This window comes from Balearica regulorum, chromosome 18 (genome assembly GCF_011004875.1).
Source record: "Balearica regulorum gibbericeps isolate bBalReg1 chromosome 18, bBalReg1.pri, whole genome shotgun sequence".
NCBI classification, from domain to species: Eukaryota; Metazoa; Chordata; class Aves; order Gruiformes; family Gruidae; genus Balearica; species Balearica regulorum.
This window is the reverse complement of record NC_046201.1, coordinates 749,915-774,526: the sequence shown is the minus strand read 5'-3', so window position 1 is coordinate 774,526 and position 24,612 is coordinate 749,915. Positions and strand designations below refer to the sequence as shown.

At 60.7% G+C, this 24,612-nt stretch overlaps 1 protein-coding gene across 26 annotated transcripts in view; it reads left to right on the top strand.

Moving 5' to 3' along the window:
- RBFOX3 (RNA binding fox-1 homolog 3) overlaps positions 1-24,612 on the top strand; it is a 183,023-nt gene that overhangs the window by 32,292 nt on the left and 126,119 nt on the right. For 7 of the 26 annotated variants that reach the window (XM_075770648.1, XM_075770677.1, XM_075770659.1 and 4 more), the window contains exon 1: positions 9,476-9,738. The exons of 2 other annotated variants lie outside the window; for them this stretch is intronic. The gene's annotated coding sequence lies outside the window, so the exon portion shown is untranslated. Of the gene's footprint in view, positions 1-9,471; positions 9,739-10,281; positions 10,311-23,251; positions 23,338-24,612 lie in introns of those variants that run through there. 17 more of the 26 variants (XM_075770676.1, XM_075770672.1, XM_075770669.1 and 14 more) reach the window with 5 other exon arrangements.

Below are 24,612 nucleotides of genomic sequence, written 5' to 3'. Positions count from 1 at the left end.
TCCGTCCTGGCCCCCCGTAAGCTCGGCCTGGCAGAGCCCTGCTCATTGCACTGCGGGGCAGGCTCAGCTGCGCGGGGAGCGGGGAGCAGGGCGATGGGAGAGCCCTCCAGCAGGCAGGAGATAACGAACCAGGTCTCTGTCGGGGAGAAACCGAGAGTGAAGTTCCTGGCGGTGTCCGGGGGGGTGAGGCTGTCACAGCGTGCTGCTGCCCATGTGCTGCCCGCCTCTGCAGTGTCCTCGTCAGGATGCTGCAGGACCGAAGGCACAAAAGTCCCCCCTGACTTTGGTACGGCGACAGAGACCGATGCTCCTCCTCTTCAGCTGCATTAACAGGCTGGGATCTGATGGGAAAGATAAAAAAATTGGTCTCCTCCACATCACTCACTTGAGACTCTGTCAGACTTGCCACAATTAGGAAAATTCACATCGAAGGCCTCATTTGTAAAGGACCAAAATAAGAGAAAACGTTTGGCCCAGAGGGAAGCAGAGAAAGAATTTAAGCTGCCTCTCGTCTTTCATCATTTGCCTTCTCCCGCTCCTATCTTGACAGCCCCCGTATTTTGCCATGTCTCCTTCAGGTGACTAATCATTACACTAATTAGTTACTAATCAATGTTTAATTAAAACTTAGCTGTTAATTACTGGAGGTGCTACTGTAGGTTGGATATGAAATGTTATGAAAATATTTTTAAGGGCCGGCCTCTCTCCCTTGTCTCTCCCTTGGTCGGGTCCCCTCCGCCGGGGGCTGCTGTCCCAGCTGAGGCATCGGCTGGTGCTGAAGGTGTGACGTGTGGGTACGGCACCACCGCACCCTGCCGTGCCCGCTGCCTGCTCTCCGGACTCGGATCCATCACCTGGGACTGGACCGTGGTGCGGGCGGCTCAGGAGCATCCCTGACTCTTTCCCACGGAGCAGCTGGGGAAGAAATTTGTTACGCTGAGGGTGGTGAGACCCCGGCACAGGTTGGCCAGAGAGGAGGGAGATGCCCCATCCCTGGAGACATTCAAGGCCAGGTTGGACGGGGCTCTGAGCAACTGGATCTAGTTGAAGATGTCCCTGCCCGTGGCAGGGGGTTGGACTCGATGACGTTTAAAGGTCCCTTCCAACCCAAACCACCCTGTGATTCCGTGATATGGGATGCTGATAAGCATCCAGCCAAAAGCCAAGTGCAGTGGTGTAGCTACCGTTCCTGTAGCCCCCCGCTCAGCCTCCGTCTGTTCCCTTAAACCTCTCTGAAAGCCGAGGCCGGGCAGCAGGGCCTCTCTCCAGAGACGGAGGCTTCGTTATGCACCTTTCGCTGCGTGCAAGAGCCCGGAGGTTTTTCCTGCACAATCCATTGCAAAGAGCCCGTTAAATATTCCGTCAGCGATGGCTATGTAGGTCACCCAGGTGTGCTGCTGCCTCCAGGTACCAGCTCATTTCAGCCCTTGGCGGGGAGCCTACGTCTGCTCATTAATTCTGCGGCTGCTTCTCCCTCCCCGTGTCCTTCTGGAGGGGGGGCTGGCGGGGCTGCTGTGCCCGGCCGGGAGCGGGGGTGGCCCCGTGGCTCTGGGGGCTTTGTGCAAACCTGAGGGCTGTGCAGGGCCAGGGGTACCACGTCTTGTTCGAGGGTCCCAAACCCCTTACGGCTCCACAGGGTGGGCACCTGGGAGAGGGGGGCCAGGGGAGCACCCCCGGCTGGGGCAGGGGACCCCCAGGACCCCCGTGCAGAAGAGCCGTGGCCCCATCTCGGGGCGGCCCCGGAGCCCTCCCTGGGGGCTGCGCTGACCCGGTGGGGAGCAGGCGCTCTGGAAGTGCTGTACACGTGCTAGTGACACGATTTACATTCTCCCTGCTCTTTACATTCCTTATTTCACTTTACTTGTCATTTTATGGCTCATTTTAGTTTCTTGCGAGCAGGCCCATAGGATAATAAGGTCTAGCGCTGCAGAGGGTCCCGAAGCAGACAGTGTGTCTCCATCCAGACAGAGACGCTGGGAACACCACTAATGTGCTGCGTCTGGGTCAAGCGGTGGCACGTTCCCGTCACCCGCGGAAGAGCGGGGGGTTTCTCGGCAGGGCGGCTGAGCAGCGGCTGATGCGCTGGGGCCCGTGGGAGAACCGGCTCCCGGCCCCTGTGCTCGGTGTTTCGCTTGTCCCTCCCCAGAAAACGGGCACCTCTTCAAGGGGCCGCTGTCCCCAGCTGGGTCCCTGTCACCCAGCCGGTGCTTGCTGCGGAGATGGGTGCTGTGAGACCAGGGGCGGCTCCAGAGCTGCCCGACCGAGGCACTGGGGAGTCTCAGCCCTCGCCAGGGCGATGTCCCCGGGCGATGCCTGCGCCTCCCTCCAGCTGTGGGCCAGCACGCGTGTCGCTCCATGCATTGCCACCGAGATACGCCTTACTCTGCCCGAGTGCAGGCTGGGGTGCTGTGGGGCCTGGGAAGGCGAGGGTACGGGTGCGGGTGTGTTTGCTTGCTTGATGCCACTGGATATGGGGATTTTTTTGGTGGAGGGAAAAAAAAAAAAAATCTTTTTTCCCCCCTGCTAATTAGAGAAAGATGTTGACAACAGACCAGGGTTTTGGTGATTTGGATGGTGACAATGCAAAGAAAGGGAGCTATGTTTAGAAATAATTGCTTTGTCTTTTGTAGAGGTATTAGTGCCTCCATGCTGGCAGTTACAGGAATTAGCTGAAGGTATTGGTGACATAAATACAGAAGCAAAATTATTGCTACTTATAATCACTTTCATGTGTGTGAGAGAGAAAGATATGTTATCCGGGCAGAAAGAGGAGAAGGAAACGGGTAGCCCGAGGGGCAGGAGCTCTGGGGCCCCTGGTACAAGGCTGCCACGTCCTCGGGCTCTGCTCTGGAGCCAGAGACCCCGTGGCTGCGGCGCTGGGGGCTTTGCCGGTGCGGCTCCGTGCCAGCCCCAGCGGCTCCTCTGCTCCACCGAAAAGAGATGCCGGCTCTGCCGAGGGTCTGAGCCCGCGGCTGGGGCAGAGTCAGAGCTGAACGGCACCTTCCCTGGAGCTGCGCTTGGCCCCGCGGGAAGGTGGATTATGGCAACAGCTTGGCTGGATGGGAGCTGGGGCAGATGGGTCCCCCACCCCGAAGTGAGGCCTGGGGGGCTGGAGGGGTCCCCCCGCTGCTGGCTCCGGCGAGGCCAAAGGGGCCGTGCCCATCCCAGCAGAGACCCGGCCCCCGTCAGTCGGCTGGGGGGAACGTGGGGCCAGCGTCTGGGGCGCCGTCCGGGAAGAAGTCACTGGATTTTCTGAACAGTAGCAAGCGGAGTCTGACATTTTGCTTCTAGGAAATTATTAACCAGCCAAGGAAGGACTCGGGTTGTAGGGACAAGAACAGAGCGGTTCCAGATGAGCGGCTGCAGGCAGCGTGCTTCAGCTGCAGCAGGGAAACTCGCCGTGTCGAGGGCATCGCTCCTGCGGCATCCCAGTCACCACCCTGCACGGGTAGGAGGGTGGCCTGATGGCATCCCGCATCCCGCTGCTGCAGGGACAAGCACAGCACCGAGAGGGTGCAGAGGTGGCTGCTCGCCCTTGGGACGGGGAGAAGCTGAAGAGCCGCAAGCATGGAGTATTTGAAAACCAAACGGTGGGATCCTCCTGCCCCGCGAAAGGTCCTTGTGTTGGGGAGGCTGATCTGGGAAAGCAGTTCCAGAGGGATGCACAGCCAAGGCGAAGGTTCATTCCGGCCAAGTCCTCCTGTCCCAGCACCCTGGCGCGCCCTGCCCGGGCTCCTCTGTGGATGGAGGAGCGAACTGGGGGGATTTCAGATGTCACAACATTTTGGCTGTTAAAATGGGACTAGATGACCGTATGTGAGGTCATAAGCTGAAGGCCCCGCGTGGACGCGGGTGCTCAGCAGAGGAGCGGCAGCCCCACGTGGAAGTGGCTGTGGGTGGGAGCGGGAGGATCCTCCCGCAGAGGAGCCAGCGGAGCCCCTCGGGAGGCTGCTCTCCTCTGGATCGCAGAGCTGCTGCTCCGTCGGGAGCACCCGAGGATGCGGCCGCAGCTCTGGCGACGCTCTGCTCCCCCGCTGTTTGTTTCTCCCCGGCTCCGGCAGCGCGGTTCCTCGCAGGCAGCATCCTCCCCCGTCCCTGCCCGTCCCTCGGCGGAGGGCTGGCTGCGAAATGTAAACTCGAACATTGGGAAGGAACCGATCTCTGATGAAACAAGGCCATTCATGCTTTCAGATATTAAATTCCATGCAGAATATTAAATAATTTCCTCTTCAATGATCCCAGTAAATTTAATTAGCTCTCGTTCCCCCGATAGAGTTGTCTCTGCGATCCTGAAGTGCTGCGTTCGGAGCGAAGGGGAACTCGGCTCCCATTTGAAGCGCTGCCTTCCCGCAGCGTGCACGCTGCAATCGCTGCCAGAGGCGAGCGGCCCCTTCCTCGCCGCTGCATTTCTGTTCCTCCCGCCACCTCCCCGCTCCGCGCCGCCGCTCCTTCGGAGCAGGATCCGAGCTCCAGCTGCAGCCCCTTCCTCTCCGGTCCGGCCCCCGGCAGCTCGGCTCTGGGGTGCTGCTTGAGGCAGGTTTTGTAGCTGGTGTCGGCACAGCTTTGCTCAGAAGACGGCGTGAGCTCCTCTGCCCGCAGAGGCGAAGCTCTGGGGAAGGGGAGGAACGTGCTCCAGGCAAGCCGGCGATGGGGAACGTTGTCGGGGGTTTGGGTGACTCGTCCGGGGCCTTTTCTGTGCCCACTTGAGAGGCAGGTCCCAAGGGGGGAGGGATGGAAATCACACGAGTGCTTGACTTTCAGTAGAAGTGTTTACTAATGATGGTTTTGGGGTGGGGTTTTTTTTGGTGTTTAGTTTGTTTTTTGAACTTTTAGAACGTCAGAGGAAAGAGGGAAAAGAAAAATCCCTTCCCGATGGAAGCAGCTAATAGCGGGTTATAAATGTGTCCCTGGCATGGTTCATTAGCTGCCATGACATATTGAGAGCTATGAGCGGTATGATACCAGCAAATCAATTCAGAATTTAATCTGAAAACAAACGTGGGGAGGTCGGATCATGCAACATGTTACCAAACATTTATTCTCAGCCGAAATAGAGCAGCTCTTCCCTCCTGGCGCTCCTCCTGCCTGGTTGGTGTGCAAAATGCGAAATAAATAAATAAACAAGTACCTGATTTACCAATGATTAATTTGCATAATTAGTGCTGTGTCAAATCACTTCACCGAGGTGCAAGGCACACTTTGCTGTAGATGTTTGCGTGGACATCTCTCCAGGGTAACTCAAGCTCACCTTATTTCACGTTTAACAGTCTCGTAAGGACGTAGCATCGGCGGGGACGGGATTTCACAGATTCAAAGGGGAGGCGAGAGCCCGGGGCTGCATGGTGAAATCCCTGCCAGCCTTTGCGTGCCCTGGCCTGCTGTTGGAGCAAATGCTTTTCCCTGAAAATGTGTGTCCTGGTGGGTGGCCACAGCCCTGGAGCCAGGAATGGGCTCAGAGCTAGCTCTGCCCGCGGGCACGGCCCTGCGGGCTCTGGCCAATGTCGGCTCCTCCGAGAGCGGCAGCGACGCGAAGGCTGAATCCCGGCCGTTTCGTGCCCGCTCGCTGTGCGCCACGGCTCCGCGCCAGGGATGCTTTGGGAAGGCGCTGGGGGTGGGCGGCTGGCGATAAGGCTTTTGCCTCTGGCTGGGACAGAGCTGGGGCAGAGGCAGCGATGGGACCTGACCTGCGGTGCCCGGGAGGGGGGAGCCGGGTGGCCGAGCAGCCCCGCAGCACCCGCTGTGGCGTGTCCCTTGTTTTTTACAAGACCTGCGTTTTTGCACGGTGTTTTCTGATACCGAGCGCTGCTAATGCTGCAGAGTCAATGCTTGGCACCGAGGCCATCCCAGCTGCGAGGCCGGCGGGGTGTCCCTCCTCGGGCTGCTGCTCCCGGGCAGGGACGCGGGGTCTGACACAGAGATGGCTTCAGGCTCTGCACTCTCCCTCTCCTGGAATAGGGGAAGCGGCTGCGAAACACCCAACGGGTGCAGCATTACATCAAAGACGGAAATACATTTAATGTTTTAAACCACGCCAGGCTGCGGGCAGCCCTGGTTGCTGCCCTCGCTCCTTCTCCCCCCGTAATGGATATCAGATTGTTCTACTGATCTTGGCGTTGTTTTAGTAATTGACTGATGCAATGCAATGTTCACTGATTTAATAAGTTTGTTAGTATAATAGAGGTTCAGGATTTCGCTGTTAATGTGCAGTGACAATTACATTTTAGATTTGCTCATTATGTTGCATAACTTAGCTATGAAATCTATCGTAAATTATGTTTTAAAAAGCATTATTTCTCTGCACATTAGCATGGCTCTCCCTTCTCCTCTCTCCAGCGCTGGAGAGTGCTTTGCAGGCTGAGCGCGTTCATGACCAGGCATGCATTCAGCTCCTCCTCGGGTATCGCACGTTCCGCTTCAGGTTTTTTGGGTCAGGGCATCTGACACTTGCCAAAAAAACATTCTGGGTCCTGCCAGGTCATCCCACCGTCTCCATCGCAGCCAAGGACGGTGCAGGTACCCGTTGTTCTGGCGGCTCTCTTGGGGACAGCTCCAGCTGGCACCGTGCCTGCCGGCCCCCGGCGAGCAGAGGGCCCCGCGCTGCCGCCTCACCTGCGCAGGTAGGACGGGCACCGGCACCGGCGGGTGCGGGTGAACCTCCTGGCAGGGCCAGGCTTGAGCTGCGGGTGCTGTGTCAGAGCTGAAAACGCTGCAAACGGCCCCTTTTCGGGCAGAGTCATGAGAAGGGGCTGGGCCTCCTTTGGACATCCCGAAGTCGAGGGTCCCCGATTGCTCCGGCTGTTGTGGAGGTCTCGGAGGGGCTGCCGCCTCCTTGTCTCCCGTCTCTTCCCGATACTCGGTGCCGTTTGTTGCCTCTCGGAGGTGATTTCTGCGGATCTGGGACTGGCTGCTTGGCACTGTCCTTGCTGGGGCTCTGCAGAGGGAGTAACGGGGACAGGAGGCTCAGCCCTGGGGACCGAGAGGGTCCCCGGGTGCTGGGGCTTCGCTGTGCCTCCTGCTTACAGCACCTGCCTTCAGAAGAACCCAAGGCAGAGCCGCAACAGGTCTTGTCATCGCTTTACTCCAGCCACCGTTATGAGAAGGAAAACCTCGTCATTGTTAAGGATAAAAATAAAAAAAAGCAGCAGTAATTTAACAACTATGACTTCCTCCAAATGCAGGTCCTAAATGGCTGTGAAATAAGCCAAAAAAAGAAAAAAAAAAAAATGTTTCCAGAGTCATGTTTGTTCCCTCTGGTTTATGTAACAGCCTTGCCACTGGCAGGGGTTTGTTGACTTGTGCTTTTTCTAACTGCTGCTCTTCCCTCCACCGTCGCTCTGGCGCATTCTCTGCCATTATCCCCCATCTGCTCCTCCTCTCCCACGGCCGGTTCCGATGCTCCTGGAGACCCACGGGCAGATTCCCTGGCGGGTTCGTCTCGGTGTTTCCCTGCCCCGGAGCCCCGGCTGGGCGCGCTGCTCGGCTCAGGCCTTTTCCCGCTGGGCAGCGCGGGGTTGCCTAGCAATCCGAGCATCGCTGCCTCTCCTCAGCTCCGCTCAGCGCACGCACACCTCCCGGTTTGCAAGGCTGCACCTCCCGAGCGGGTACCAGTTTGCATTTCTAGGAACAGATGTAAACAGGGACCCGGCTCGGAGGCTTGAAACGCAGAGAAAATTTTGCAGAGCTGCTTTCTCCCGTGTTCCTGGTTCCTCGTTCTCCAAATCTGCTGCCTAAAGCATCTTCAGCCTCAATGAACCGCACAGCGGGGCATAGCAAGGAGCCATCCTGGCTGAGCGCTGCCTTTGTCTGGCAGGTTGTGAGAACAAGGGCTGCTGCCGCTCTGACAGGGCAGCGAGGCTCGGGGCCGGGTGCTTACTGCATCCCGGAGGGCTAAAAATATACACGTTTGTCATGCAAAATGGATGTGGAGATGTATGAGGTGCGCGCGGTGATTTTACAGTCCTCGTTCACGTTACGGCTCTCTATAACCCTGGTGATTTTCTCTAGAGTGTTCCTCAAAGCCCTCGGGAGGAAAGTAAAACTGTGTCGGGAGGGGAAGGGGGGGGCCCGTTTTCAGGGGGCTGTGCACGGACTCTGCAGGATGTTGATAATATCTCAGATCGGCCCTGTTCTAAGTTCGTAGGAAGTAAACGATGGCTTGAACAGACTGCAGGTATTCCAGATGGTTCTCAGGAAATAGAACTTACGGAGGTTCACCACAGTCTTAACTACTGGGAACCACAAATTCATTGTTTGAGCCAGAAAAAGGTGCTGAGCCCCATCCAGTAACTCCGGCAGTTCTGCGAGGAGCAGCGTGCTGCCTCTGCGCTTTGTAACTTCCCCGGACTCGGGGCGCCCGGCCCCACCTGGCACAAGGGACCCACACTGCCATGGCTGTCTCAGAGAGATGGCATCTCCCGCTAGCGAGCCGGAGGGGAACAGGACCTCTGACAGCCTGTGGTTTGCAAAATCTGATAGTGCAGGTCTGCACCGCGTTCGGCCGGCTTCCTGGGGGAGGAGGTGCACAGCAGGAGAACGGGAGGGCGCCGGGAAGGTCTGCTTTTGCCTAACACTCCACGAAGGACTGTTCCTTCCAGCCGGGAATGCCAGGGTCACTGCCCAGAGGTCCTTAAATTCGGTTTAAAGAGAAGGAAGGGTAAGGGGCTGAGGCACGCACAGCGCTGTAGTGAATCCGGGGTATGCTGCCAGCCGACATCCTGAGGGTTTCCCGTGTGCCTCGGTTTTCCCAGTGCCTGTAGCGAGGAACGGAAACCTCCTTCCTCGCTGCCGTCCTGCCAGGTGGCTCCAGTGGGCCCAGGCATCCCACCGCGCTTGGGCATCCTGCCCCCCCCCCCCCCCCGTGGCATCCCACCCAGCCCTCGGGCATCCCACCCAGCCCTTGGGCATCCTGCCCACCCGTGACATCCTGCCCACCCGTGACATCCTGCCCACCCGTGGCATCCCACCGCGCTCGGGCGGGCAGCGGCCGGAGGGGGTGCGGGGGGGGTCCTGCTCTTCGCCCACCTGCGGGCCCGCTGGGCCTGGCGCTGCCGCCCACGGGAAGGGAGAGGAGCCCCGGGGCAGGTCCCTGCCCGCCCGCAGGCGGCAGCCGGCAGAGCCGAGCCGCGGGGATCGGCTCCCCGTTCGTCACGGCTGCGCCACGTTCATTTCGGGGGAGAAACCGAGGAAAAACCTGCGCCTTCCCCCGGAGCAGAGGTGGGAGCGTGTGCCGAGCACGCTGCCGGGCGGGGAGACGCCTCGCCGGGGTGGGGCCGCGCCGTGAGCCCCCGCTGGGGGGGGGGGGGGGGGAAGCGGGTCCCCGCGCGGCGGTGGGGCCCGGCCCGGGGCGCATCCTCCCCCCCCCAATCCCCGCTCGGTTCTTCCCTCGGGGCCCCGCGGCCCCACGGCGGGGGAGGGGGAGGGGAGGGGGAGGGGACCGCGGGCGGGGGGGCGGCAGCCGCGGGGCGGGGCGGGGGCGGCCGCACGTGCCCCCCCGCGGCTCTCGGCGGCGGCCGGGGGCGGGCGCGCTCGTTCGCTCGCTCGGTGGCTCCGGGGGCGGCGGCGGCGCGGGCGCAGCCGTGTGCGAGGCTGCCCGGCGAGGCGAGCCCAGCTCAGCCCGCTGCCGCGCCGCCTCCTGCCGCCGGGCTGCCCCGGTCGCCGCTGCTCGGGAGATGCCGCTCGGCGGGCGGGGACCCGCGGCTGCCCTGCGCCTCCGCCGCCGCGGCGGGGACCTCTGAGCGCGTGAGTCACCGGGGGCGGCGGCACCGGGGAGGGGAGCGGGGCCGCTGCGGGGAGGCTGCGGGCGGGGGCGGCTCGTCCCGGTGCTGCCCCGGGAACTCGGCGGGGGGAGCGGCGAAGTTCCGCCGGGGCGGCCCTGGGGGGGGGGTTGGGGGTGTCCACCGGGAGCCACAGCGGGAGCCACAGCGGAGCCCCGGGGCGGTGCTGCCGGAGCGTATCCCGGGGAAGGCTCGCGGCTGCGGGCGGAGCGGGGTGGAGCGGAGCGGGGCGGGGCGGGGGGGCCCTCGGCGGCAGCGTCCTCCCCGGTGCCGTGCAGCTGCCCCGGTGCGCTCCGGGACGAAGTTTGGCTGCGGCGGGCGGTGCCGCTTGGGAGCCTGAGCTCGGGTCCGGTAACCGAGCCTGCCCGTTAACGACGCCTCATCGAGCTGGAGTCGGCAGCGTTTGATTTGCCTGCGAGAGGATTCTGGCACAACTTCTCATTAAGTTTGCATTATAGGTTCTTAACGGATGTCTTAATTAGGTGCTGTTGTTAACAGGAATGTTACGCTAATTAAAATCGCACCCTCCAGGTGAAGGTAAATTATAAGGAAAAGTTGGGCGAGGTGGAGTCTGGATTAATGGGGTGAAGGAGGAGGAGGAGGAGGAGAGGCTCCCGCTCGGGCTGGCCGGCCTCGGGGAGCGGGCAGAGCCGTGGGCACAGCGCTCGGCCCCGCTGCCAACGGGCAGAGCCAGGCGAGCAAGCGCGAGCTGGTGCAGCTTCCGCTGGGTTTTTCCTCTCCCGAATTCCTGCCTGTCTCCAGGAATTTCATTGCGAGACGAGCTTGCTGTGCCGGCGTGTCAAGGGCTTGCTGCGTGGGGAGGGAAAAGGCCTTTCGGAGTCACCGGGTTTATTTGTGTTGCGGGTGCGAATGCAGAGCACCGTTATCCAGCCACCCGCATGCTGGCGGTCCCCCCGTCAGTGTGCGTGCCAGGAGGCTGCACCGTGCGCAGCATCGCATCCAAATGCTTCAAGGCAGATGTCTGAAGTAAACAAATGTGGTGCGGGGGTCCGGGAGCGACCGTGCTGCTGAGGCGCTGGGCAGGGCGTGCGCGGGGATGGGCAGCGGGGTGTGGGCAGCGGGCTGGCAGGAGCCGGGGCACGGTCCCATCCCTCTGGCTGGAGCAGCCTGGAGAGCGCTGGGGAGGGTTCCATAGCGCCTGTGTGTGCGCAGGCGGAGGGATGGGGGGGGAGAGCAGGGAAGCAGGGATTTCTCGGCTTCTCACTCCAGTAAGCATGACATTAACAACACAGACTATTTTCGGTTGCCTTTCATGACGGTTTGGAACTCGCTCGCTGCCTCTGCGGCAGCCTGGCCTCAGGCAGGGTGGCTCCTGCCGCTCGGGTTCCTGTCCTGGGGGGCACAGCCCGGGGTGGTCGCCGGTCGCTGTGCGCTGCGGGAGGCTGCGACGTCGGGGAATACCTTGCTTTTTTCCCCTGCTAGTTCTGCCTGGCATTCTCCGGGGTGTCCGGGGCTCGTGGTTTGTCTCGCAGCGCTTCGCGGGTGTATTCCGCTGCCCTGGTGCTGTTTGCGTTCCAGCGGTACCCAAAGGCTGCAGCCGGGCTGGAGGCCTTGCTCTGCTGGGTGCTGTGCAAACACAGATGAAGGCAGTCCGCTCCCCAAAGAGCTTCCTGGTTTCAGGCTACAATGGTTGAGGCGTGATAAAGCCTCACAAAGTAAGAAGTGACGGCTGTTTTTCTGGATAATAGATGGAGAAAGAGCCTGGAGTTGATAATTTTTGTGGAGGGATGGTTGCAGCGGGTTGGGGCTGCCCAGATCTGGCCAGTTGTTGGGAACTTGTTCGTGGCTCTGGGGAGCTGTGGCGAGGCTCTGCCCGTTAGTTCGCAGAAAATACAGGAGATTTCCCCCCCCCGCCCCCGCTTTGAAGTGATCTGTGGGATTGTTGGGCACCACGGAAAGCCTTGGCACAAGGGCACACGAACGTTCTGCTGCAGCGTTAGGGAAACCTTTGCCAGGGTTAAGGCGGCTGCTTTTGGGGCACGGCTGTGGGATCCTCTCACAGGGACGTAAATTTCCTGTAGCGAGCTGAGGCGGGCGGTTTAGACCACTGAAGATAGGAGGTCCGGAGCCTGCAGGCCAGCTGGCTAGTGAACTACTGTGGCTGCGAGCCCGACCCCAGGTAGCTGCAGGGGTGCAGAGGGACCGGGATGGGACTGGGACCCCCCAGCCCGGCGGTCGTGCCTCTCTCGCTCCTTCCTGGCAGTTTAGGAGCCACGTGGGGACAGATGTCGCAGAACTGGAGGCGCTGAAGGAGCCGTCACCGACAGACGTGTCCCCTGGAGCCAGCTCGGCGCGAGGCCGGTGTCCCTCGTGGGCACCCCTGTGCTCGGCCGCAGGGCTGCTGCGGCGCCCGTCTCCTCCCTTCCTGCTGCTCCCGAGCCAGAGGGACCTGGCTGGGCTGGGAGGTTTTAGGATGCTTTGGGATGCTGACCCTTGCTCCATGTGATGCTGCCTTTGGAAAACCTGCTCCTCCAGCTTTCCTTTCCCAAACCTGGCCAGTCGTGCGAACTCCGTGTGCTCCCCGCTTACACAGTCCCTTCATGACAAGGGCTGGGATTTTTCCCTCCCTCCTTTTCAAAAGAAAGGGCCTCTTTCCCAGTTGCACTTACTGCTCCATCTCCCATCACTAGAACATGTCGTCCTTAATTACGGCGTTCATGTCCCAGGCGGCGGGATGGCCGGGCAGCCTGCGCGCCTGTCTCTCCGTGCTGCTGCTGGTTGCTGATGCTTTGCCTCCCTGTCCTGCACAGCAGGTTTCTTCTTTCTCACCCAGGGTGGGAAACAGTTTAGCTCGTTTGCCACGACGCCTGAGAGGGATCCCCGGGTCTCCCCGGCCGCGGTGAGCGCGGGAGCGGGGCTGGAGCACGCGCCGGCTGGGTCCAGGCGCTCGGGGGGGGATGCAAGCGTCCCCATCAGACTCGTGTCTCAACAGCTCGTCCAGCACAGGCTGTATTTGCTCATTCAGGGTATAAATAAAGGTTTTTAAGGGTGTGCATTTACTAAATTAGTTTGTCGTCACAATTTTTCAAATGGATCAGCTGACGGTAGATAAATGCCTCTGAAGGTTATTGAGATAATAAAAGGCATGAGGGAAGTTCCCTTAATTTATTTGAGTTCTCTTTTAATTTACAGTCTTATGGGGTGAGAGTACACTGAGTAATTAGTTCTTATGAATGATTTGCTCTTTTCAAACAACCGTGGAAGAGGAAGAGGAGCCGGTGGTGAGGTTGGAGGCTGAGCTGGGTGGAGAGGGGTTGAGCTGGCGGCGGTGCGGCCGTGGCTGTGCGCAGCCGAAGTCGCGCGGTGCCGGGGGCTCCTCGGGCATCACCGCGGAGCAGCCTGCAGAGGTGCCGGGGTGGATCGGTGGATCCTTTTTGCACATCTGGCATAAGAAAGTCCGGCAGGCTGAGGTGCCTTTCCTGAGGCTGTGCAGTGAGTCAGTGTCTCAGCTGGGTTTCAGAGGTGACCTGCAGAGCAGCTTGTTACCAAATGGCTCTGAACGCCTTTTGCTCATCGGCGATGAATACAATGAAGTAGAAAGGAGACATATTTTCAAGCGTGCGAGCTGACAGGCCTCCCACGTATCAGCCCACGGTGACCCCCCCCCGCTCTCCCCAGCCCCTGTCCTGCCCCGGCTGTCGCTGGCCGTCGGCTCCGGCCGCCCCGGGGGGATTCGCTGCCCCCAGGCCCTCGGGGAGCACCCGCACCCCGCCAGCGAGCAGGGCAGCAGGCTGAGCTGGTGCCTTCTCCCACCAGGATGCTCCTTCCCTCGCCGGGCTGCGGCACCAGCTGCTTTTTTCCTGTCTCGTCGTTCGCAGCACGGGCAGGGGCTGTTGGCGGTGCTTTTCCAGGGCTTTCTGCTGGAATCGTTTGAGGTATTTCGGGATGTGCGTTCTTGCAAATTAATTGACAGGCTGAGATACCAGACGAGGAAGCAAAATTTTCTTCTCTGTTATTTCATTAGTTATTGAGATTACATTTTTTTTTTTTAAACTTTATTTTTAATAAACCAATCTAAAGCTAGCTCTCTCCTTTGCTCAGCTTGCACTCGGATGCTCCAGGCATCATTGTGCCTTCCAGACTAGACAAGATTGAATTTCTAATGGGTAGAAATGAGCACGCGAGTGCGGGATCCCTTTTCACGTTGCGTTATCCAACGTGTACGTGTCCCCCCACCCTCCCTGCCTGGCACGGGTCGGTGGCTCCTGCCCGTCCCAGGCTTTGCTGGGCAGCCTTGATCCCCTTCCCTCGCTGGCACGTCCTGAGCTCCCGTCTCGGCCCCAGGCTGCAGGCGTGCCCTGGCAGCGCGGTGGGGTCTGTGCACTCCTCTGCGTGCCGTCCCCCCCAAGCCCCCACCTCGCCATACCACCAGCTCCGCTGGCCAAAGCTCCTTTTCAGGCTCTTTTCCCCCGCCGTGTTCCTCCGGCTGCTGCGACAGGAGACATTATTTTGTTTTTGGCCGCGGTGCACAGCCGTGCTGCTGGCTGTGAGGTGCGATAGCCGGTACCCGGGGGACCCCAGCCCGGGTGCGTGGGGGGAACCGAGCAGCCCGGCTGCTCTGCGGCCCCGCACAGCGCTGCATGATGCTGTTGAGTTTTTTTTTCTCCTTTAGTTATTTTTTGGCTTTACTGCTCGGAAATGGAAGCTGTTTCTGCTCCTGTGAGCTTCCTGGGCGGAGAGTGGCTCCGGTGCTCCATCCCTCGTCGCCTGGCAGGGGCAAGGGGCTGCAGGGACGGATCCTGCGCTGGCAGGGAGGGGTCCTCAGGGTTTGGTTGCTGGGAAAAGTGGTTTCTCCCCAGTGTTCTGCTGTTGCTTTTCCCAAGCATCGAAGGACCCGTGTGCTCGTGTGGGCCCTGCCAGGCTGCCTGCGCCCCTGCTGCGGGGATGCTTTTCTGCCTGGGAAAATAAAAAAAAGGCTCTTTTGCGGTCTCGACTGGCGCTGCCGTGGGGAAGATGAGAGGCTGCCCGCAGCCCCCTGGGCTGGGGATGGCAGCTGCCAAGCCGTGCCATGGTGCCCGGTGCGCCGCGGTGCCCGGTGCATGCGATGCCTGGTGTGCCGTGATGCCCAGTGTGCTGCGGTGCCCGGTGCGCATGATACCCAGTGCATGTGATGCCCAGCGTGCCGCAGTGCCCGGTGCGCGTGACGCCCAGTGTGCGTGGTGCCCGGCATGCAGTGGTGCCCGGTGCACATGATGCCTAGTGCATGTGATGCCCGGCATGCCGTAGTGCCCGGCGTGCATGATGCCCGGTGTGTGTGATACCCGGCATGCCGTGGTGCCTGGTCTGCGTGATGCCCAGTGTGCTGCGGTGCCCGGTGTGTGTGATGCCCGGCGTGCCGCGGTGCCTGGCGTGCCCTCCTGGCTGCCCGGCTCTGCCCAGGCAGGAGAGGGGTGAAAATGAGGTTTAAATATCTAAGAGGCCCTGGACTCACTCGGGTTTGAGAGGGACTGCTAACGCTCCCTTTGGGCAGTCTGAGGGATTCAGGAATTCCTGCGACCGGGAATGCGGGCAGTGGCCTGAGTTCCTGTAATCCGCTGAAATCATCCCAAGGAATCGGTGAGCAGGGTGTGTGCACACCCGGTGCGTAGAGAACCCGGGATTATTGAACCGGGGGAAGTCATTGCACCTAGAATTTATGGAAGTGATAAAATGGCTTTTGACAAGAGGCTCACCTCCTCCGCAGCCGGGAGAGAATATTTTCCTCTTGTTGGATCGATAAACAATTAATTGTAGAGCAGGGACCCGCAGAAAAAAGGAGAGTTTTCCAGATCTCTAAACTCTTAATCAAGCTCTGGGTAAAACATAGATGTGAGAATGTGAGAGCTACTGATAAAATCTTGACCTTGATAACTGATTCCTCAATTCCTGGACCGCAGATGATACTTCCTTTGCTGAATAAATCCACTTTTAAATATAGAATTTGTTCCTAGATATTTGCGCTTCCAACGCGTTTAATGTAGCTTTACTTAATAATCTGCTTCAAAATGCTGACTTTTCCCCCACATTTTAATTGAATTCTAATTTCCATTCAGAATCAGCTTAAATTAAATGAGTTTAAAAACATTGTAAATAATACATATAATTCCCTTAGTCTTACCATAAGCTGTGAAAATAAAGAACCCAAATAACTATTTAAACCTGCACGCGGTACATTCGCCTCGTTACCAGAAGACCCATCATCCTTTTGCTAAATGTGACGTCTTTGCGAATTGGCCGGTAAGAAAGAAAAATTAATTTTAAGCCAGTAGCCAGAGTGCAGATGGCAACCCGGTAACGTGGGATCGGTCAGCAGCGCGGTGCTGGGGATTTGCCTCGTGGCCGGCAGCGCTGGCTGGGACCGGCCCCGCACGAAGGTGCTGCCTGTTCGCAGGGCTCACGTGCCCGGCTGGGCGCGGGGGGCCGTCGCTGCCGCCGCTGTCCTAGGGGCTCAGGCTGCGGCATGGCGGGGGGGGGTCACGGCACTGGTGTCCCATGTCTACGGGTTTGGGAGGTCCTGGGTCGCCGGGAGTGCTGACAGGCATTTGAGCTCCAGCAGATCCTTCGCCAGCCACCTTTGCTGCTGGGACTGATGGAAACCGTGGGTTTTGATGAAATTTCCCCAAACTTGGGTTACTTTCCCCCAAATTTGGGTCCGTAACGGCTGGTGGGCACGGCGCGGTTGGGTCGGGGATGCGATCGAGCGTTGCCTGTTTGCAGGCTGGGAAGGTCTGTTGGCTCTCCAGGAGTTCCTGGGGTTAGTGGGAGAAGAGGCTTAGGGCTCTCTCACGACTTGTGCTTTGGTTTCTGGGCAGCGAAGGAATTCCTGCCGTAGCGCTGCAGCAGACATGGAGCTGGTGCGAGCTGCTGGCTGAACTGGGGACGAGCGCTGCTTTTCTGGGCCCTGGCAAGGTGACCCCCACGGCTGGGATGTCGCAGCCCTGATGCCGGATCCCCTCTTTGGCGGGCGCGGGGTGGGGGCTGCGGCGCTGCCTGTGCGGGGGCTCCGTGTGCGGCTACAGATGTTCAGCACGTACAAATGGTGGATGCTGCTGGAGAACATCGCTCTGCGCTGAGGTGCTCTGCAGGCAGCCCAGGTAATCTGCACGGCAGCGCATGGCTGCTGCAGTCACCCAGAGCCGTGTTACAGCCGGGGCCGGGCGCACGGGATGATCCGGAGGCTCTGGCAGCGCCGTGGCAGGGGGATGTGCCAGCAGCGTCCTGGCGTGGCGGGCTGGCAGCGCCGGTGGGGTCCCCCCGTGCCCCCTGCACGGGAGCAGGGCTTGGGGTGCAGCCGCGGGAGCCCCCCGAGCTGCAAGCAGGCAGGCGTTGCACGGGAGGGCTCTCGCAGGCGAATCCGCCTGGGAAGGTGCTTCGTGGAATATGCAAATCCCGGTATGGAGAGGGGCCTAAATAATTATACGCATAGCCAGATTTTTTTTAAATAAAGCTATCTACAGTATATTGCAGAAGTAATTAGGAATCCTGAGCTGGCTGTATCTCGATCTTTATAGCAACATAGCTGATAAAGCATGATTCAGGGACCTCGTTATCTTTTTTTTAAAGAAGTTTTTATTTAACTTCCGTGAAGTTGCCATGGTTACTCCTGTGCATGGCTTCCCTGCCTCTCTTGCCTTAAGTGCAGCTGCTAGCGTTGAGAATTAAAACATCTACATTCGGAGCGGCCCTGGCCCCCCCGCTGCAATCCTGGCTGTGCTCTCATGGGGGGAGAGGCCGCGGTCCAGGAGCCTCGTCCTTTGCTGACCCTGGAAAAGGCATTTTCAGCTCCGGTGCTTGAGCTGCTTGGCTTCGTACAGCCCTGCCTTTCCCGTGCTAAACTAACAACCCCGCGGGAAGAATTCGGAGGGTGGGTTTGGGTCCCCGTCAGCGCAGGAGAGAGACACTTGTGCTTCCTGGGCTGAGCCGCCTCTGCAGCGATGCACCTCGCCTGGCCGTCGCTCTGCATACGCTGTCGCATGCTAAACGGCGTAACTGCCCCCTCCGGATCTCTGGCCACCAGAACCAGAGCTGGGGCTCTGGCTCCTCGTCCGGAGGAAACCTCGCTGCTGGTGGAGCTGCTCCCTCCTGCCGCGGCGCCTCAGAGCTGCTGGCCCCTGCCCGCGTACCGGTGCTGGGAGCCTGGCTTTGCCGTCTCCTGCGCTGGGACCCGCTGCTGCAGGGGGCACGGTGTGGAGGACGCTGGTGGCTTTGTGCAGGTGTGGCTGTGGGCACCCCAGATCAGGGCTGCTGGGATGGCCCAGGGCAGCTGTGCCATGGTGGCCTGGCCAGTGCAGGTGGCCTCCGGCTGCTTCTCCTTCGCTTTCTCGTCGTCCCTCGTGGCCCTGGCAGCCCCGTGAGCGGGTGTCCCGGGATGCTGCAGTGCAGGAGCACCCTCACAGCCGTCCCCCGAAGCAGACTGAGGACCAGGGACGTGATGGTCGGGCGCTTCTCTTGCCGGGGACGTGCCACCGTGGGCCCCTCCGTCACTGCACAGCCCCGTGTGCTGCGTGAGGGTTTTGCTCCGGCGCAGGCAGGGGCAGAGGGCTGCTCCGCCATGGGCAGCACCAAGCCGTCGGTGACAGAGATTAACAGGCTCGCCAGCACGCGGGATTCCTGTGCTGTGCCGCGGATGCACACCGCTGTGCGTCGGCGTGGGCTGGGATGTTCCCCGAAGTGTGACGCAAGGGTCCCACATGGCACGGGGGGGCTCCGGGGCTGCCCGCCCGGCCCCGAGCAGGAGGGGGGAGGTGGTGGGAGGTGCTGGGAGCAGGGACTGGCACCAGGGACTGCCGTCCTGGCTCGCTCTGCGTTTTGGCTAGTAGGGCCTCGTTGTCCTGGAGCTGACGGAGGCAGGGGTTTAATGAGTGTGTTGGGTTTGTGTGGCAAGGTTTTGGTAGTGGGTGGGGGCATGGGCTATAGGGGTGGCTCCTGTGAGGAGCTTCTAGAAGCTTCCACAGTGTCTGATAGAGCCAATGCCAGCCAGCCCCAAGATGGGCCCGCCCCTGGCCAAGGCCAAGCCAATCAGCGCCTCTGTGATAACATATTTAAGAAGGTGGGAAGTTTTTTTACATCGGGAGGGGGAAGTGTGGAGATGTAACATCAAGGTCAGTGCAGGAGGAGGGGGGAGGAGGAGGCGCTCCGGACACCGGAGCAGAGATCCCCCTGCAGCCCGTGGTGAAGACCATGGGGAAGCAGGCTGTTCCCCTGCAGCCCATGGAGGACCGATGAGGGGGTGTAGAGATTCCACCTGCAGCCCGTGGAGGACCCTACGCTGGAGCAGGTGGAGGTACCCGAGGGAGGCTGTGGCCTGTGGGAAGCCTGGGCTGAAGCAAGTCCCTGGCCGGACCGGTAGACCCGTGAAGAGGGGAGCCCACGCCAGGGCAGGTTTTGGTGGCAGGACTTGTGACCCCGTGGGAGACCCACGCTGGAACAGTTTTCTCCTAAAGGTCTGCACCCCATGGAAGAGACCACGCCGGAGCAGTTCGGGAAGGACTGTAGCCCGTGGGAGAGACTCCATTTTGGAGCAGGGGAAGGATGAGAGGAGTCCTCCCCCCGAGGACAACGAAGCGGCAGAAACAACGTGCGCTGCACTGACCGCAACCCCCATCCCCCTCCCCCCATTCCCTTCCCCCCCCCCCCGCCACTGAGGGGGGGGGAGGAGGTTGAAGCCGGGAGTGAAGTTGAGCCCGGGAAGGGGGAAGGGGTGGGGGAGGTGTTTTAAGGCTTGATGTTACTTGTTTTTTTTTCATTGCTCTATTCTGTTTAGTAATAAATTAGATGAATCCCTCTTTCTAAGTTCAGTTTTGTTTTGCTCGTGATGATAATTAGCTCTCCCTGTCCTTATCTCGACCCGAGCCTTTTGTTAACTTCTCCTCCCCATCATGCTGGGGAAGGAGTGAGTGAGCGGCCGCGTGGCGCTCAGCTGCCGGCTGGGCCTAAACCACGACAATGAGCCCCAAACGAGCCCTCTCCCCATCCTGCGCCAGGAGGCCACGGGTGCGGGCGCAGGGAGCTGAGGTGGGGTATGAGATCAGCCCATTTCCATAGCGATGGCCGTGACAAGACGGCGACAGGAGATGTGGTAATGCATCTCCAGCCAGGCAAACCCAAGAAGTTTCGGGAGCTGAGGAGGCAGCAACCCCCCCCCAGGGGCCGGGCGCTGGTCGGGATGCTGGAGGGCAGGGAGCCTCCAGAAGGGAAAATCAGTATTTGGCCAGTTGTGTTGGACGGGAAGAAGCTGTGCTGCCGCCTCCTCCCGCCAGCGAAGGGCTTTCATTTCTGCTGGCAGGGGCATTTGGGGCTCGTGGGTGCTTGGCACTGCCGCTGCGATCCGGCGTGCCGCTTCCCGTCCCCGCGGCGCCGGCCAGGTGATGAGGAGCCCTGCGCCGGGCTGGAGATAACGGCCATCTGTCCAGGGCAGGGCTGAACTCTGTCCTCATTATGTCTGTCAAAGTTTTGTCAAGCTTCCCCTCCTGCTCCTCTCGGCATTTTTAAGCAGCGGAGGGTGGGAGGGAGCGTGGGAGGTGAAGCTGCGCCAGAAATAATTCTGCGCGTTCGGGGGTGCGAGCGGCGCTGCGGGAAGGCACCTCTCCCCGGCAGCCCCGCTGCTGGCCCGCCGGCTGTTTGCCTGGTTCAAAAAGTCCCCCGGATGAAGTGAGCAGCTTCTATTTGTTTGTCTCCCCTTTCTTCCTCCGTCCTCCCCCCGCCTTTCTCTATTTCTCTTTTCCCTTCTCTGTTTTCCTTCCTGATGAAAGATTTTCTTGCAGTGTCAAGGCAATGTGACCTGGTTCCGTAATAAAGAGGAGGCTTATTAGAATTAAAGCCCAACAGTGTTAAAAAAGCAATCTTTGCAAGATTGAGGCCATGGGGGAATTGTAAATTCTCAGCAAAGACCTCATTTAAAGACTGGGATGAAAACACACGCGCGTGCACGCACCGAAGCCGCGCACTGCTAGGGGATGTCTGGTTTTGGGGAGAATTTCGGGTGGACGAAGGAGCGGAGCGGCGCTCGGGTCCTGTTGGATTTGTCTGGGGTTCTCCCGTTGGACGGGCACGTTCCTGGCTGCACTCGCTCCGTGGCCAGGGCAGCTCTGTGAATATCCCTCGGGTTTGGGTTTGTTTTCCTTGTTCCTCTGGGGATACCCTCCCTGTGGGGCCCCCTCCTCCCGCGTCCCTGCTCATCCCGGTGCGGCTGCCCACCCACTGCTGCGGTGGGAGCGATGACAGCCAGTGCCGGAGTTGCGATGGGTGCTGGGTCGGTGCCAGAGCCGGCGGGGAGAGCCGCGACGGGGTGTCCCTCCCTGGCTCTGTGGCCCCCCTGCCCCAGCGTTTGCGGTGGGTGCCGTCTGCTGGGGGTGCTCCCCGCACGCGTGAGCGGTGGCTCGTGGTGTCCGGGGAGTTGCCGAGCACGTTGCGGTGCCTGGGGCGAAGGGCTGCGGTGGGAGCAGGTGAAGTGACCCCGCTGCCCTCCGGCAGCTGCCCTCTCTCCCTCCTCCTCTTCCTCCTGCTGCTGTTTTTTTTTCTCCGGGGCTGTGGCGGGGGGTGCCGCTGCGTTCCCACGGCCGTCTGCGGGGAGCAAGTGCGGAGCAAGCGGAGGAGCTGTCGGAGAGGCCCCGGAGCTCCCGCTGTCCACGGAGCAGCAGTCCCTGCCATTCCCCACGGTGGTCTGTTGTCATGATTTGCTGTTATCTGGCTAATTAGAAAGTAAGCTCTCCTGGCAGGGAGCTCGGCTGCTTCTCCGGCTCTAAGTGCCGTGCACACCTGTGGTGCAGTAGAAAGGAGGATGTCTGAAGCGATCAAAAGGGAGGGCTGATGTAGGAGCGCTCATCAGCTCGCCTGCCCGGGGCCGTGGGAGCCCACGCTGCCCGGCCAGCACGAGGGAGAGCTGCCCGGCGCCGGCTGGCCGCGGGGAGGGGGCTGCTGGCAGCTGGGGACACCTGGGCTCCTGCCCAGCGATGCCTGGGTCAGCGGCGGGGCTCTCGGCAGCGAGGATGCTTAGAGGCGGTGGAGCCCGATGGCCTGAGCCTGGTGCTGCCAGGGGAGGAGCTGCCGCCTCCCGCGGGTTTGTGTCCCGGTGCCCGTGGCCAGGGGTCCCCCAGTGCCTCACCCGCCGGGTCACCGGCGAGCCCCGCTGCTCGGGTAGCCGAGGGGCCGGCTGCGCCGGAGTGACAAATGTGGATCCCGCCAACGGACGGGCCGTCGGGGACCGCTTTCTCCCAGGTCTCACTAAAGTGCGGGGGGAAATGCAGGGCGTTAAGTTCGGTGGCCGTGCTGTTCCCGTGACACGTGGTGCACGGTTCAGCTGTAGCCTTTGTTGTCACTTCGGCTCCTGGATATTTATAGCTACCCGGAGCTGCGCCCAGCCCAGCGCCTGCTTCGCAGCGCTGCTCCCTCTGCGTGTCGGTGCCTCCGCACCCCGGCCGGGGAGTGGGGGCTGCAGCCCTGGGGGGAGCTCTGGGCTCCTGCTCGGGGCCGGATCGCTCGGCACCAGGGAGATGTTCTCGGTCAGGGGGAGAGGAGCTGGGCGCCGGTGGAGCTGGGTCTGCTGAGATGTACGGGTGCTGCACGGGGCAGGGACCCCTGGGGTGCTGTGTCGCTGCTCTGCTGAGCAGACAAGCAGGGTTTGGAGCCCGAAGTGTGTGTGGACACAGCGGTGCTGCTCTCCAGACCCACGCCGGCATCCCGTGTGGCCGTATCCTGCTGCGTGGCCGGTGCAGCCCGTTGGTTTGTCCTGCTCCAGGAGGAGCTGGGCACTGGGCTTTGAGGTCTCTGGCAGGGCTGTCAGAAATGAGAGCTCCCTGTGCATGCTGCTTGGCTTGGTGCGTAGGTGCAGGGCTGTGGCGATCACCGGGATCTCTGCAGAGCGCGTGCTATTGCAGGGGCTTTGCTGGTCCCTGCAGAGATGTGCTCTGATGGGTGGTTCGTGAGGAAGCTCTTGCTGCAGCCAGCGAAGCCCGTAGATGTTCTTTTGCTCCTGAACTTGCTCCGTGCTGGGGGGGCCGTGGGGGTGGGCTGCGGACTGTGACCCAGGTCAGAACTTGAGGACTGCTGTTTCCTTCGGCTTTAGCCCTTGTGCAAAGTGGTGACGGTCTCGTGTGTGTCTGGAGTTGCGTTTGTCCTGAGAATTTGGGGTGTATGGTGGGGTTTGGGCAGACGGGCTTTCGGGGTGTCCCGGTCCCCTCCTGTCCCCCGGATCCACTGCAGAGACCCGGAGGAGCAGCCCGGGGGTTGCAGAGGGGCTTCTTCCCGGAGGGGTCCCAGCAGACCCCTGCCCTGCTGCCTGACGGTTCAGGGGCTGCAGGAAGGCAAGGCTGGCGTTGCCCCCTCCCCTAACGCACCGTTAATTTAACGTCTCGTCTAGGAGCCTTTCGTTTCAGGATAAATGGCCTTTCCGTCCAGAGCCTGCCTGAGTTACTCTGACGTTTTGCTACTGAGTAGACGTGGGTAGGGAAGAGTCGGGTGTTAGATTGGGTGATAGGCAAGAGAAGCAATCTCTGGGAGGCCATCAGTTTGGATTAAGCTTTGTGGACTGGGATGTAGGGTAATCACCATCCTTCATTTCGGAGCGGTAAGAAACAAGTCAGCTTCTTTATGGATCGTTATAGCTGCAGCAGGAATTGCTTCCACCCCGGCCATGGGCACGTATCCCTGCCGGGCCAGAGGTGGTGGTGAAGGATGTAAAGCCGAAGGAGCGAGCCGGCTGCGGCAGAGCACGTTGGGGCAAACGTGGCTGTGGAGGTGTGAGCTGGGTGCTGTGGCTGCTTTCCTTCCCGGCTGGGCAGACCCTCCCTGCCTGCCTCCCTCGCTCCTGCGGCTGCAGGGTGTTGGGGTGAGCTGGGCGCCTGGGCTGGCGGGGGCCAGGGACGTGAGCCTGGACCTGCCCGGGGTGGGAACCCGTCCGCTCCTCCTGCAGTGCCTCCGTGCTCGGCTGGGCTTCCTCCAGCCGTGTCTGCCGGCGGAGACTCCCTGACGGGTGTTGGAGTTGCTCTTTGACCAGAGCTCGGCATCTGTTCCCCGGCACGGCACCGCGGTGGGGGGGACCTGCCGCAGCGGGGGGCACCGGCCGCTGCCTCGCTCTGTTTGCGCAGCGTCCCCCGCTTCCCAGCCCTGCGATGGCAGGAGTTGCAGAGCATCTCCCCGGGCCTGCTGACAGCAGCGCTCTCCAGGCATCCTCCTCCTCCTCCCGCCCGCGCACGCCCACGCGCAGGCAGCGATAAAAGGCTCAGCCCCGTAAACAAGGGGGAGAGGAGGAGTGATGAAATGGAAATGGGGCAGCGGTCTGAGGCGGGGGAGTGCGGGTGTGAAGCCTGAACCAGCCGAGCTGAGCTGGTGGGGCTGGTGCAGCTGGTGCGCTGCCTGCGCGCTGCCTCCGGCCGCGGTGGGGAGATGCTCGCGGGCCGGCGGGGAGGAGAAATCTGTTTTGGACTCGCCGAGCGGAAGGCCTCTCTTCCCTTTTGTTTGTACTTTTTTTTTTTTTTATATCTGAGTGCTTCATTTTCCAGAAGCTGTCATTTTACATAAACCTCTCAGCGAGGTACATCCATTCCCACTGCCAAAATCTCCATATCAAACACTTGTAACATGCCGCTGAACTGACAGCCCTGACTATACACGCTCCGTGGCTTTACAAAGGGATGCTGCGTCGGTGAAGGATATAAATACACGCATTGAAATGACACGCAGCGCGCTCGCTCTCCAGCTCGCTCTCCCCTGCTCTCTTGCTGCCCAGTTAAAATTTATCTGCAGCCTCGGCACAGGCGCCCGCGGCCCTCCCGGCAGCACCGCTGCGCCCACCCGGCACTGGTGCGGGTGGGGGGGATGCAGGGCGGGCAGCTGGCGTGCC